Source organism: Strix aluco, chromosome 2 (genome assembly GCF_031877795.1).
Source record: "Strix aluco isolate bStrAlu1 chromosome 2, bStrAlu1.hap1, whole genome shotgun sequence".
Classification (NCBI taxonomy): Eukaryota; Metazoa; Chordata; class Aves; order Strigiformes; family Strigidae; genus Strix; species Strix aluco.
This window is the reverse complement of record NC_133932.1, coordinates 81453722-81468715: the sequence shown is the minus strand read 5'-3', so window position 1 is coordinate 81468715 and position 14994 is coordinate 81453722. Positions and strand designations below refer to the sequence as shown.

General features: G+C 39.6%; 1 protein-coding gene across 1 annotated transcript in view; it reads left to right on the top strand.

The window, feature by feature from the left end:
* Positions 1 to 14994, top strand: part of GPC6 (glypican 6) — a 797652-nt gene that overhangs the window by 177503 nt on the left and 605155 nt on the right. The gene's annotated exons all lie outside the window — the stretch shown is intronic.

Genomic DNA, 14994 nt, shown 5'->3' with positions numbered 1-14994 from the left:
TGGTGTTATTTAATATTCACGGTATTGATTTGGATGAGACAATACGAACAGTGCATATTCAGTTTTGCAGTGACACTAACCTGTTCACGGCTGACCCTGCAACATTAAAGGAAAAGATTCTGATATGTTGGTGAAACCATTGGGAAGAAAATAGGGTGAATTTAAATGAAAAAAAAAAAAGAACTCTGGAAGAAATAGCAGTTTAAGTACAGGTTAGGGAATGCTTGATTATGTAACATTTAAAAGAAAAAGTTTTCTATGGCCACAAGGCATTAGAAACTGAGCAGAAGTCAAAAATGGCATGATATTGCCAAAAACCACCAATGTATATAGTGGGATGGATGGGCAGAAGCATTTTCAGAAAGATACATAAATATACTGTGTGCTGTGATGCAGGGGCATTTTGTCCAGGTTTGGACACAACTGAAAAAGAGCAATTGCAGATAGTCCAGACAGAGTAATAAGAATTACGAGACTATACAACCTCTGAGAAAAAGTGGAGGAAACGGAAGCATTTCAGTTAAGAAAAAGTCTTGAAATGTGAAAAAAGTAACTATTAAAAAAATGAAATTAAATTATAAGTTCTCCATATATATGAAAAAAAAAAAAACCAACAAAAAACGAGTAGGCATTCAAAAACATAACCTTTCTAACATTAAGGCAGAGACATCGATAATCTCTCTTGGTTCTGAGAGTTTTTCTTGGCACAAAGAGCAGCTCTTGTCCAGCCTGGATACCATTCTTCATCCTGCAGGAGAGAGTAAAACACAGCCTCACTTCAGTATGGACTTGGGATTGATTAGAGCACCCAAACCTTTGACCTTATAAATCAGTGATATTTAAACTTTGCTATGATTTTTTCATGGTAGAAGTTATGTGTTGGTAAGAACTAAGTAGTGTAGCTGTGGGGGCTTTTGGGGTGTGACTTTGAATTTGTATTCAAATGGGCAAACTAAGACACTTTTTAATCTATGTATTTCTTTTAAGCAAATTCCCAAGGCACTGGCAGATTTTCAGACCAAATAATTATGGATGTGAAGCAGATGGGAATAACTCTTTTGTTACTGTGTATTTAAGACTATATGTGAAAGTAATTTTTGTTTGGTTGGTTTTGTCTTGGTGATAACATGCTATGATATGGCTTATGAGCAAGTACAATAACATTTTTCACTCAACATTAAGTAATAAATGCTTGCTATTATAGGAAAGTGAGAGGCTTCAAATAGGCTATATGATAACATGGAGCTAAATGACTTGAGAGGAAGGGACATCAGACTAGAAGGATCTGGATTCAGTTTTTACTGTTGACTTGCGACTGACTTTGAGCAGATCACTTTCTCTCTTCCTTTCCCTTGGCCCCACTTGCCTTACGTAAGCTAATTCTTTGCAAAGGAGTGCAATGCATGCCTCTCACTGTGCGTTTAACAACATGGCCACCCTTGTTTCACTGGGTACTTTAGGGAAATATTATTATTTAATAACAACAGCAATGTAAGACAGAAAAGGAAATGTAAGTAAGGTTCATATACACAGCACACATCTAGTCTGGTTAGACACATGAGGCCTTGCAGTGAGAGATTAGTACTATTCAGCCAGAATCTTCTTTGCTGTTTATTCCCTTTAAAATATTAATATTCTTCACATCAACAACAATAAAAGGAACTGAGTAAAAATTTTCATGATAGTCATTCTAGTAGCCTGCATATATTCCTTGGATAATCCCATACTTATTGTCTTTCATCTGTTCTAGTATTATAAAACTCTTTTTCAACAAGTACTTTAATTAAGAGTTATACTTAATGCTATAAAAATTAACATTGGACATTGTGTGATACCTCAAAGAAGGTAGACATATTATGCCCAGACCATTTTATGTATACAGGTTTATATTTACATCTTGCATGCAGTTTTGTTCTGAGTCAGAAGTGTTGATGTGGTAATTTTATAACATGTTGATTTTAAAGTCTACAATTCATAATAAATGTACACTTTCCAGTGATCTGTTGTTTGCAAGCACTGTAAGTGAAATTTTTGGCTGCCTGTGAAAGGGATTAGGTCCCCTGAGGCAATTTTGGGGTAACAAAGTTCCCTTAGTGTCAGGTAGAATAGCTTTTCTGAATTATTTCAGTAGACTAATGCCACCAACCTAATCAGTTTTGCTGATTTACGTGGTCCACTCTGGAGCCTCTTGTGAGTCACAGCTGGGATTTTCACATTTGACAACACTATTGACTTTATGGGAATCAAAACTATTCTGGATTCTGGTGCATTCTTGACCAGTAACTTAACTGGAAAACATTAGAATGAGCTATTCAAGAAGAAAATTAAAGCTTTTAAAACTGTATTAAACTTTTAAGAAAAAAGGCCTAACTGGATCTGAACTATAGTAAAAAAAAGTAAATATATCTCTTCGCTTTTAAAGAATGTAGCATTTCGGGGGTAGGGTCATGGGGAGAACTCAGTACTTGCTTGTAAATTATTCAGTCTGTTTTCATTTGTTTCGATCAAAAAATCAGTAATAATGATACATGGATGATGATGAATGGAAAGCCTGAGATCTTTACTAACACTTGATTGAATATTTACTACTGTTAATACATCAGCATCTGGAGATCTAAAATCCTATCTAGGCCTAATTTCTGTTGCAACCTTAAGTCTGCTCATAATTTCTCGTGAAGAAGATAGGATCTGACCTGCAAGTTTAATTTCAGCCTTACACTAGCTTTTTTGAATTCAATGAAAAAATCAATGACTGAGGAAAGATAGATTTGGGCACACAGATACTGAGGAGTACTGTGTTCTCTAAACAGACCCATTGACACTGCATTCAGTAGGACTACATCAATGTGGTAATGAAGCAATGTGTCTTGGAGATCATACTCAGACTACAGACTTCAAAAATTGGCAGATTACTTAGGGGGACATATAGTTTTATAGCATTTTGATACTGCTTTTAAGATTTACAGAATCACAGAATCATCTAAGTTGGAAAAGACCTTGAAGATCATCTAGTCCAACCATTGACCTAATATTGAGCATTCTCAACTACAGCGTATCACTCACTGCTATGTCAACCTGACTCTTAAACACCTCCAGGGATGGGGACTCCACCACCTCCCTGGGTAGCCCATTCCAACGCCTAACAACCCGTTCTGTAAAGAAATACTTCCTAATATCTAGTCTAAACCCTCCCTGGTGCAACTTGAGGCCATTACCTCTTGTCCTATCGCCTGTCACTTGGTTAAAGAGACTCATCCCCATCTCCCTGCAACCTCCTTTCAGGTACTTGTAGAGGGCGATGAGGTCTCCCCTCAGCCTCCTCTTCTCCAGAATAAACAACCCCAGTTCCCTCAGCTGCTCCTCGTACGACATGTGCTCCAGACCCTTCACCAGCTTCGTTGCTCTTCTTTGGACACGCTCAAGTAATTCAATGTCCTTTTTGTAGTGAGGGGCCCAAAACTGAACACAATCATCGAGGTGCGGCCTCACCAGTGCCGAGTACAGGGGTAAGATCACTTCCCTGTCCCTGCTGGCCATGCTATTTCTGATACAAACCAGGATACCATTGGCCTTCTTGTCCACCTGGGCACACTGCTGGCTCATGTTCAGCCGGCTGTCAATCAACACCCCCAGGTCCCTCTCTGACTGGCAGCTCTCCAGCCACTCCTCCCCAAGCCTGTAGCGCTGCTGCGTGTTGTTGTGGCTGAAGTGCAGCACCCGGCATTTGGCCTTATTGAAACTCATACAGTTGGCCTCAGCCCATCGCTCCAGCCTGTCCAGGTCTCTCTGCAGAGCCTCCCTACCCTCGAGCAGATCAACACTCCCACCCAACTTGGTGTCATCTGCAAACTTACTGCGGGTGCACTCGATCCCCTCGTCTAGATCATCAATAAAGATGTTAAACAGGAGTGGCCCCAAAACCGAGCCCTGGGGGACACCACTTGTGACCGGCCGCCAACCGGATTTAACTCCCTTCACCACAACTCTTTGGGCCCAGCCATCCAGCCAGTTTTTTACCCAGCAAAGCGTGTGCCCATCCAAGCCATGAGCAGCCAGTCTTGCCAGGAGAATGCTGTGGGAAACAGTGTCATAGGCCTTACTGATGTCAAGGTAGACAACATCCACAGCCTTTAAGCACATCCAATAAGCAGGTTGCCTTGTTGTAAAAGGAGATCAGGTTTGTCAAGCAGGACCTGCCTTTCATAAACCCATGCTGACTGGGCCTGATCATCTGGTTGTCCCACATGTGTTGTGTGATGATACTCTGGATGAGCTGCTCCATCAGCTTCCCGGGTACCCAAGTCAAGCTGACAGGCCTGTAATTTCCCAGATCCTCCTTCTGACCCTTCTTATATATGGGTGTCACATTGGCCAATTTCCAGTCTGTTGGGACCTCCCCAGTCAGCCAGGACTGTTGGTAAATGATGGAAAGCGGCTTTGCGAGCACCCCAGCCAGCTCCTTCAGCACCCTCGGGTGTATCCCGTCTGGTCCCATAGACTTGTGTATGTCTATGTGATGCAGTAGGTCACTGGCTGTCTCCTCCTGGAGTGCGGGAGGGTCATTCTCCCAGTCTCTGTCTTCTGGCTGAGGAGGCCGGATTCCCTCAGTACAACTAGTCTTGTTATTACAAGTCTGAGGCAAAGAAGGCATTAAGCACCTCAGCCTTCTCCTCATCACTTGTTACCATGTTTCCTCCTGCATCTAGCAGGGGATGGAGACTCTCCCTGGTCTTTCTTTTGCTGTTGACATACTTATAGAAACATTTCTTGTTGTCGTTGATTGCTGAAACCAGATTAATTTCCAGCTGGGCTTTAGACCTCCTGATTTCCGCCCTGCATAGCCTCACAGCCTCTTTGTAATCACTGTGAGTGGCTAGCCCCTTCTTCCAAAGGCTGTAAACTCTCCTTTTCTCCCTGAGTTCCAGCCAAAGCTCCCTGTTTAGCCAGGGTGGTCTTCTCTGTCGCCAGCTTCTCTTCCAGCACCTGGGGACAGCCTGCTCCTGTGCCTTTAAGAATTCCTTCTTAAAGAGTGTCCAGCCTTCCTGGACCCCTATACCCTTCAGGATCGTCTCCCAAGGGATTCTGTCAAGCAGGTGCCTAAACAAGTCAAAGTCAGCCCTTTGGAAGTCCAGGATGTCAGTTCTGCTGCCCCCTGTCCTGGTGTCTCTAAGAATAGAGAACTCTATCATTTCATGAGTGATGTGCCCTAGTCAGTCTCCAACCACCACATCATCCACCAGTCTTTTTCTGTTCACAAATAGAAGGTCCAGCAGGGCACCTTGTCTGGTTGATTCACTCACCAGCTGTGTCAGGAAGTTATCTTCCACATAATCCAGGAATCTCTGGCACTGGTCCCGCTCTGCTGTGTTGTATTTCCAGCAGATGTCTGGGAAGTTAAAGTCTCCCACAAGAACAAGGGCAAGTGATCATGAGATTTCTCCTAAATGCCTATAGAATATTTCATCCACCTCTCTGTCCTGGGTGGGTGGCCTATACTAGACTCCTACTACAATATCTGCCCTGTTGGCCTTTCCCCTGATTCTAACGCAAAGACACTCTACCCTGTCTTCACTACACTTGTGCTCAAAGCAATCATAACAGTCCCTAACATACAGCACCACCCCACCACCTCTCCTTCCTTGTCTATCCCTCCTAAAGAGCTTGTAGCCATCAATTGTCACACTCCAGTCATGGGAGACATCCCACCATGTTTTTGTAATAGCCACGACATCATAATTCTCCTGTTTCATCATGGCTTCAAGCTCCTCCTGTTTGTTACCCATGCTGTGTGCATTGGTGTACATGCACTTCAGATGGGCTGATGTCCCCAGCACCTTTTTGCATTTAGAGGTCCTAAGTCTGGCCTGACCTTTCACAGGTGTTACCACAGTTATTGATCCATTAATATCCCTTGCATCGTTGTTGTGCTGCATGTCTCCATCCCTTGCCTCCACTGAGATGGCAGGCTGAGGGTCATTGCTGGCACACCATCCCACAAACTTTAGATGCTACTGGTACAAATTTTTTGTAGGACAGGCTCAGAAAATGTTTTAGCCATTTATAATTTAAATTATTCTCAAACGTTTTAGACATTTTTCTTTTCCAGAAAGATTTCTCAGTTACATTTCTCAAGATTAATGTTTACTTTCTGTGATAGCCATGCACTATAGACTGTTTCAACTCGGTACTTTTACATTCACATCAAGCGTCAGTTGTTTGAACATGCTTTTGTATCTTGCAGTCACCATGGATAGCTTTATACCATAATTTAAGTAACTGTAACTTCAGTGTCCAAATTTGAACTCCCAGCTTCCCTTTACATTCAAGGAAGAGGTATTTCCAGAGAGCAATTCATCTTATCCTGAAATAGGTATCTACATGGGTCAAACAAATTTCCTTCTAGTCAAGTCTATTTTTCTTCATCATGGTACATATCTTAACACTTAAATTTAGACATTTACTTTTTAGATGTCTGAAATAAGAGAAGATAAATCTTATCCCATTAAATCAGTAAAAGTGTTACCTGAAATTTCAAATGTTGTTCTGATAAATTTCCTGTCTTTGGTTGAATTTCCAGTGAGATCTGTTTATATTTGTCACATACCTTGTACTGAAAGCAGCCTGCAATATTCAACAGCTGAGAAACATTTTGATTTCCTACTTTAAAGAATATGAAGGCACTTATTCCCAAGATTATATTGTATGTCTGTTTTGGTGAAAATCATAGAATAGAACCACAGAATGGTTTGGGTTGGAAGGGACCTTAACTATCGTCTAGTTGCAACCACCCTGCCATGGGCAGGGACACCTTCCACTAGATCAGGTGGCTCAAAGCCCCATCCAACCTGGCCTTGAACACTTCCAGGGAGGGGGCATCCACAACTTCTCTGAGCAACCTGTCCCAGTGCCTCACCACCTTCACAGAGAAAAATTTCTTCCTTATTTCTAATCTAAATCTACCCTCTTTCAGTTTAAAACTGCTACCCCTCATCCTATTACTGCACACCCAGATAAAGAGTCCCTCACCATCTTTCCTGTAGGCCCCTTTTAAGTACTGGAAGGCTGCTATAATGGCTCTTCTCTAGGCTGAGCAACCCCAACTCTCTCATGCTGTCTTCGTAGGAGAGGTGCTCCAGCCCCCTGATCATCTTCATTGCCCTCCTGTGGACCTGCTAGAGCAGGTCCATGGTTTTCCTACAGTGGGTGCCCCAGAGCTGAACACAGTGCTCAATTATGCAGATATTTTTCATGGCCAGTTTTTGAAGGTGAGAAAATCATACTTTTGTTTCATATTAACAAGGAAGTAGGATTTGATTTTGTACTGTCTTTCAACTGGTAATCATTTACATGTGTGCCAAGAACAAAACTTTAGGAAATCAAAATAGTTGGCTTTATGTAATTCATATCTGTCAAATCTCGTGCACTGATAATGAGATTTCTGCCCTTCTCCTCTTTTGATTCCTGTCTCATGTTTCTTTACCACTACACCTGTATATTTGCACAGTGCCACGGTCTCTCTTCTGCTCCATGAATCCCTGCACAAGAAGTGCTACACCACCTGGTCTGGGATCTGTTGACCAGCTGCATATACAATACGAAGTCAAGAAATAAATAAAGTATCAGCAGAGTCATACTGCTGCCAGGGCACTTCTTGTATGATCTTGCTTCAAAGGACCCTTAAGAAGGGTCCCTTTTTGCAGACCTGTGTGCTGTCATATAGCTGTCATGATAACATGGAACATGTAATCAGAACTTTTCTATAATAGTATAGGAGAAAGCTAAGAAACATGTATAGTTGTCTTCACTGCAGAGGTGAAAATTGCAACTAAAGGTATAAGACTCTTGTGACTTGGAGCCAACCAGTTTTCTGAGGTTTTACAGTAATACAGATATAAAGCAAATCTGAAACAAAGTTCTTTGATTCTCTAGGAAATAGTACATTCAATGTATTTTGTCAATAGGTAAGTAGCAGTATGTGGCTAAAAGAGGCAAATGTGATGTATGACAACATAACAAAAATAATTTGGTGAAAGAAAGAGAACTATTACTCCTTAATCCAAAGGGAAACTGCTGCGTAATCACCCAAGACCCGAAAGCAAAACTGTAAGAAAGACAAATCAGTGAAGCCACTGCCTGTCCCTTTCAGGGAGTGAAATCTACCCAGAAGAAGCATTTCTTGTCCTGTATACATGAAAAAGAAATAAATGAGACATTCAAATAATGGAAGAATCTGCATATTCATCACTTATACAGAAATGAAATTTGCTATGAGAATATGATAAGAGTTGCATTTCAGTAGCATTGATAAGTGAATGTCAAAGCATACATTTTTAGGAGACAATCTGGTTACTTTGGCAACTCAAGCATTATTAGTCACTTCTGATAAAGCATCCTTCTTTCATTACCACCTGTGGCCTTTGTCGCTCTGTTTCCTAGTAACATCAAATTCTTTTGAAAAAAGTAATTAACATATTCAGTTGTAACAAGACTATACATAAATTGGATCACTTTTTATTGTTTCTTCTTGAGGAAGCATAACAAAATTTTTAAGTCAGCTTTGTTTCCTTTTCTTTATTCCTAATGAAACCCAATTACCCTAAATTACTGAAGCATCTATATATCCAAGCCCATTAAAATAATACAATTTGGATTAAAAATGCCAGTTAGGATTGCAGCTTTAGATCAGGGGATATTTGATTAACAAGGGGGAAAAGTAGCCTTGAGTTATAATAAAATAGAAAATTATTATTGTGAGAGCTTTGAGAAAATTGCAGCAATTCAGAGATAGGGAAAATAGTTTAAAATCCCTTTCAAAATATAATTGTGAATTATTTCTGTTGTGAATTACCTTGATTTATTTAATCACATCTTAAGGTCCTCATAGTCCTAAGTCAGGAAAAATACTAACTTTTAAAAAGTTTTGTACAAGGAATATTGTCAGGTTTTATTCAGATGATTACTCATGTTAACATACAGAAAAAATACACATTCATATGTATGTATGTATGTATGTATGTATGTGCTGGGGACTCTTTCAGGATGTAAGATTCTTTTCTTGCTGATGCCTTTAATATGATAAAGAAGTTAAGGCAGGGAAACTATAGCACTGGCAGCAGCAGAAATTCCCTGAATTAAATTACTGATTAGTTCAATACAGTACAGAATTGCAGAATGGTTGAGGTTGGAAGGAGTCTCTGAAGACTGTTTAGTCCAACTACTCTGCTCAAAGCAGAGTCAACGAGACCAAGTTGACAAGGATGGAGTCCTGCTGGGTTTTTAAGAACTCCAAGGCTGGAATCTCCACAACCTCTCTGGGCAGCCTGTGCCAGTGTCCAATCATCCTTACAGTAAAAAAGTTTTTTTCTTGTGTTTAAATATGATTTCCTGTGTATGACATCGTGCCTACTGCCTCTTGTCCAGCCACTGGGCACCACTGAAAAGTGGTCGGCTCAGTCTTCTTTACTCCCATCAAGTACACACTGAGAAGATCAACCTGAGCCTTCTCTTCTCCCATTGAACAGTCCTGGCTCTTTCAGCCTCTCCTCATGTGAGAGATGCTCCAGTCTCTTAATCATCTTTGTGGCGATTTGCTGGACTTTCTTTTATTTCCATGTGTCTCTCGTACTGGGTAGCCCAGAGCTGGGCACAGCACTCCAAGTGCGGCCTCACCAGTGCTGAGCAGAGAGGAAGGATCACCTCCCTCAACCTGCTGGCAACACTCCTCCTAATGCAGCTCAGGAAGTTGTTGGTTTTTTTGCTGCAGTGGCACATTGCTGGTTCATATTCAACTTGTCTACCAGGACCCTGTCTGAAAAGCTTCCTTCTGGCCAGTCAGCCCCCAGTCTGACTGGTGCATGGGGTTATTTCTCCCCAGATGCAGGACTTCCCATTTCCCTTTGCTGAACTTCATGAGGTACCTGCAAGTCCATATCTCTGTCCTGTTGAGGTCACTCTGCATGGCAGGACAACCTTCTGGTGCATCAGCCACTCCTCTCTGCTTTGTATAATCTGCAGATTTGCTGAGGGTGCACTCTGTCCCATCACCCAGGTCATATCCCTACTGAAGTCAAGATAAAATACATCCACTATTCTTCCCTCATCCACCAAGCTAGTCATTTCACTGTAGAAAGCTATTGGTTTGGTCAAGCATGCTTTCCCCTCCATAAATCCATGCTGACTACATCAAATCACCCTGTTGTCCTTCATACGTTTAGCAGTGACTTTCAAGATTATTTGCTTTATCACCTTCCCAGGGACTGAGGTGAGGCTGACAGGCCTGTAGTTCCCTTCTTGCACTTCTAGAAGATAGAAGTGTCATTTGCTTTCTTTGGCCCTCATAAACCTCCCTGGCTTGCTATGACTTTTCAAAGATGTATGAGAGTGGTGTTGCAATAGTGACAGCCAGCTCCCTCAGCACCCATGGATGCATCCCATTCAGATCCAGATTGCATATGTCCATTTAGTTTAAGTGTTCTGTAAACTGATCCTCCTTCACCAAGGTTGAGTCTTCCTTGCTCCAAGCTGTCTCGCAGGTCTCAGGGCACGGATTGCTGAAGGGTAGTCTTGCCAGTAAAGAGCAAGGTGAGGAAGATGTTGAGCACCTGAGCCTTTTCCATACCCTGTGTCACCAGGTCCCCATTCCCATTCAGCAGCAGGCCCACGCTTTCCCTAGTTTTCCATTTGCTGTTGATACACCTGTAGAAGTCCTTGTTGCCTTTCCTGCCCATTGCCAGATTTAGCTGCAGGTGGGCTTTGGCTTTCCCAGACAAACATGCCTTAATTTTAGACCAGCTAAAATTTTTAGAGGAAAAAATTTATGCAAAATATGTTAGTGTACATGTGCGTATTTATGTGTATTAGTGTGTATAATCATATGTGCCTGTATATATTATGTTGGTAAATTCTATTGACCATTCAAACAGACTGAAAAAAAATTCCATATATGTCACAGATTTCAGGGGCCTGAAAAAAAAGAAACCCTAAAAAATAGTGCAGATAGCAGAACTTCCTGCCAGATTCCTGGTGCAGCAAGAAGTATCCATTCCATGTCCTTGAAATGTGACCTCCCTGCTCTTGAAAAATAGGTGTCATGGAGGCAGCTACTCATGGAATTAATTTTAAATTTAAATAGGCGTAATTCAATTTGTAACGTGGAAACAGCAACTCAACAGATTAGTCAACACCTTCTACAACATTACATACTACACTCATGAAACACATGAAAGAGAAAATTTGTGTCTGTATATGATGGAAGTTTGCACTCTGGAGTGAAGTGTATTAAAGTGTTGTCAGTATCAATCCCATTGATTATAATCTATTAGCACCAGTAAATAGCAATTTACAGAGAGATGAGAGGAATACTTTTTCAGTAGCTACAATGGAAGGCAGAGAAATCAGAGAATACTTTTTTCTGTTGCAATTAAGACATATATTAAATATTTTCAGTTTGTGAGGTTTTTTGTTTTGTTAAATGTGTGAAATTCTGAATACGTTAATTCACAAAATAAAGTGCTCTATTAATACATTGTCAAAATATTTATCATTTTATGATGTTGCATAAATCTTTTTGTTAGCCGTCATTCACATTTGTTTTTTTTTTTTCTGTAAATCTATATAGTTGCTAGAAAGTCCAGCACATTGTGATCATGGTGTACGCTGATTGACCCTCCTTTTTTTATTAACACTCTGTGGGGTTTTTTTTAAGTGTCCAGAAATGTGTCAGTAAGTTCCTACTAAGAATCAGCACTTGCTGAATATTGATACTGATTGCACTGGCATTTTTGGATATGCAGTCTAGTTCTCAAAGATTGCAAAACATTAGAAACCAACCTGGGGGACTCCTGTGAATATTCCGTGTGAACTTTAGTCCTCTGTGCAGTTTTCTGTAAGACAATGGCATAGGGTAGAGTAAGAGCTGCTACAGAAACTGCCATTGAGTAGTATTCATTGTTAAGTACCATTTATTGTTTCACTTCCATGGTGAAATAGTTTTCAGAAGCCTGATTATGAATTTCCATGACTTTGCACTATTTTTCCTGATAAGTTTTGCAAACAAAACTCTCCATATTCTTTCGGAAGAATGGAAGGAAACAGTTTAATTTATGTTATAATGTAGGTATGAGAGGACTGCTTACCATTATCAGCTTTATTTCATATTGTTAATAACGGGAAATATATTACAATCATATTTTAAATATTCCTTAGGTTTTTCTAAAACAAAACCAAAACTATTATTTCTAACTAGGTATTTCTCATATTGAACTATTGCTGCAACTCAACTGGAAAGAAACTTAATGTAAATTGTGAATTGTGTACAAATGTTAGATAGTATTTGCAGAAAAAAGAAACACTGAGATTTTAACTGTTTACAAACTATTCCCTTCACTCATAAAATATAATGTAAAATTCTAGCCAAAAGTTGTTCAAACCAGAATTACTAAAATATGAAATAAGTCAGTTTTTTCAGATCACAAAGAAAAATGTATTATGAAGTTTCTGTTGCTCAGTCTTGACTGCTACCTTTGAGAAGAGTATGAAGTCTTCATGACCAGAGAAAAGGACAAAATTCATGAAATAAATTATTCATTTAAAAAGATTGCCCATATATAGTGACATCATTGAGAGTAATGGTCTCTTTTTACATTATACTGTTCAAGCCAAATTTAATCCACAAGTGCATTAGTATTTGAATTTGGTATTCTGAGCTGATTGAGTCAGCATTAGGAAGTTTAATGGAAACGGCAGTTTAAAACCTTGATCTTGCTCTCTTGTTCTTAGAAGTAGGCTCTTGCACTCCCCGTACTAGATTCTTCTCAGTCTAAGTCACTACAGGAAAGTGGTGAAAATTCAGAGTAATGTTGAAGCTGTGATAAACATGGGAACAACTTCCACACAGCATTTTAATGCAAAATTATTATATCATTTTACACGGTAAAAATCATTGGTTCAAATACCAGTGAGATCAGCAGAGGTCCTTACTGTTTGTCACAGTATTGAATTTGTGCCTGGAGCTGTTGCGAATGATTCAAACACACACTAGCATATGTTCAAATAGACATTTTTTTCCTCAGCTTAGCTAGAAGCAAGCACTACAATTCATCTCATCTAATTTCTAAGCCATTTAAATTAGTCACTTTGTCTATGTTGTCAGCTAGGATGTATTTGTAGGTAGGAGAGACAATCAAGAATTTCTAGAAGGCAGCTATATTATCTCCATTAACTACATAGAAATGACACTGGTGAATGCGCATACATGTACATCTGGTAGAAGAGAAACAAGAGATGCAATTAGATGTGGCTTGGAAGACTGGCAACATTTCTTTCAGTAATGTCATGATCATACTCATTTTACCGGTGTAGACTTCTCTATGTCAGATGACTCCCACCCTGTAATGTCACTTATTACCCCCTCTTGACTTTGAAAGTACTGTAGCTTAGGTGTAAATGTGGCCAGCCCAAATGTAGACACCTGCAATGTAGAGAGATACATAGTTGGAGTAAATAAATCCTACCTTCTTTGCCTCTGAAGTTAAATTGTATTTACGAGAAGGGCCACTGATTGTGTTATGATAGAGTGAGTCTGAAGTTTGGTACCGAGTTCCTTGACTGCCTGGTAGAATGTACTTAATGCAAAATCTCTGTGACTGTTAGCAGCTGTTTTTTCAGACTCTGTAAATGTCAAGGGACATTTGACTGTGACTTTGACTTTAAAAGGTATCTATTATTATATTCTAGAGAAATACTTGTTACTTTGGGGACAAAAAAGCCAAAAACTGAGTACATTTTAGCTTAATTCCTGATCTTTTTGCAGCTCTTTCAGTTTTGAGTAGTATAGGAAATTAATTTACTCACTATCTGCTAAAACACTGCAGCTATGTGGAATGAGAAGAGAACTATAAACCTATACATGAATTTGCATATATAATTCTATCAGAATCTTGATCTGAAAATCACAAATCCTGAGCCAAATCCTAAATATAAATTATATATACTGTAACTGTACTCCTGTATGAGATGTGTTGAAATTAAAGGGCTGTAGGCATAGAGCAATTTTAGGGATATAATTATGGATCAGGATTTACAATTAGAAGCAAAAATAAAACAAACTTGTCGAGCTCAAGCCAATGAATCTCAGTATGCAAAAGTTGCTTCACAAGAAATTCCATCCCTTTAGACTGAGAGCTGTTTGAAAAGCCTTTCTCCAACAAATACAGTTTTGTGGCAATAAATTCGGGTACATTTTTAATCCAGAAAATAAGTTACTTGGATAAAGTAGTAACTGCACTGCATCCCTTTCCAAGGGGTAAAGGGATGGGGACAGAAGTGAATATTTATGTATGTGATGGGGAGTGTTATTAATATTCCATAATTTAATTTTGTTCTCTGTAACCGGAAACATGATTTTGGAGTTATGTCATCATGTTTATCAATTTGAAAATGATAATTTCTACACATTTCTACAGAGAGATGATTAACTTACCTTGTATGTTTGCAAGTCTTATTTAAAGGGAGTCTGTTCAAATGGCACTGTGTGTTGGAGATTTTATTTAAATGCTACATCTACTAATAGTGTTCAGGTTTTCAGCAGTAAAAATGTGTTATTAGAAAGAATATTTATGCTTTGAAATTATTGTTTTCTCTGTAACTAGAGTATTTTTGGTTTGAAGCTTGTTTAAATAAGTGAAAGTATTTCAGAGACAATATTTCCACAAAAAGATCTGAAGACAGTGATGATATCAACATCACAAGAAAACAGTTGCAGTATAGTTAATGCAGCAATATCACCTTGAGATTGGGAAGCTGTATTCAGGGGACAGCAGGATATTAGGAAACCTGAGCTATGACTATAAGCAGTTGTTTAGAAAGAATGAGGACTATGGTAGGAAAACAGATATTCAGCTTTATCCTCCTGCGTCCCTGGGAGTTGATGTAGTGGAACAGAGTACTCTGCTGGGATCAAGGAGAGATGGCATGGCCATCATCAGTAAGATGAGA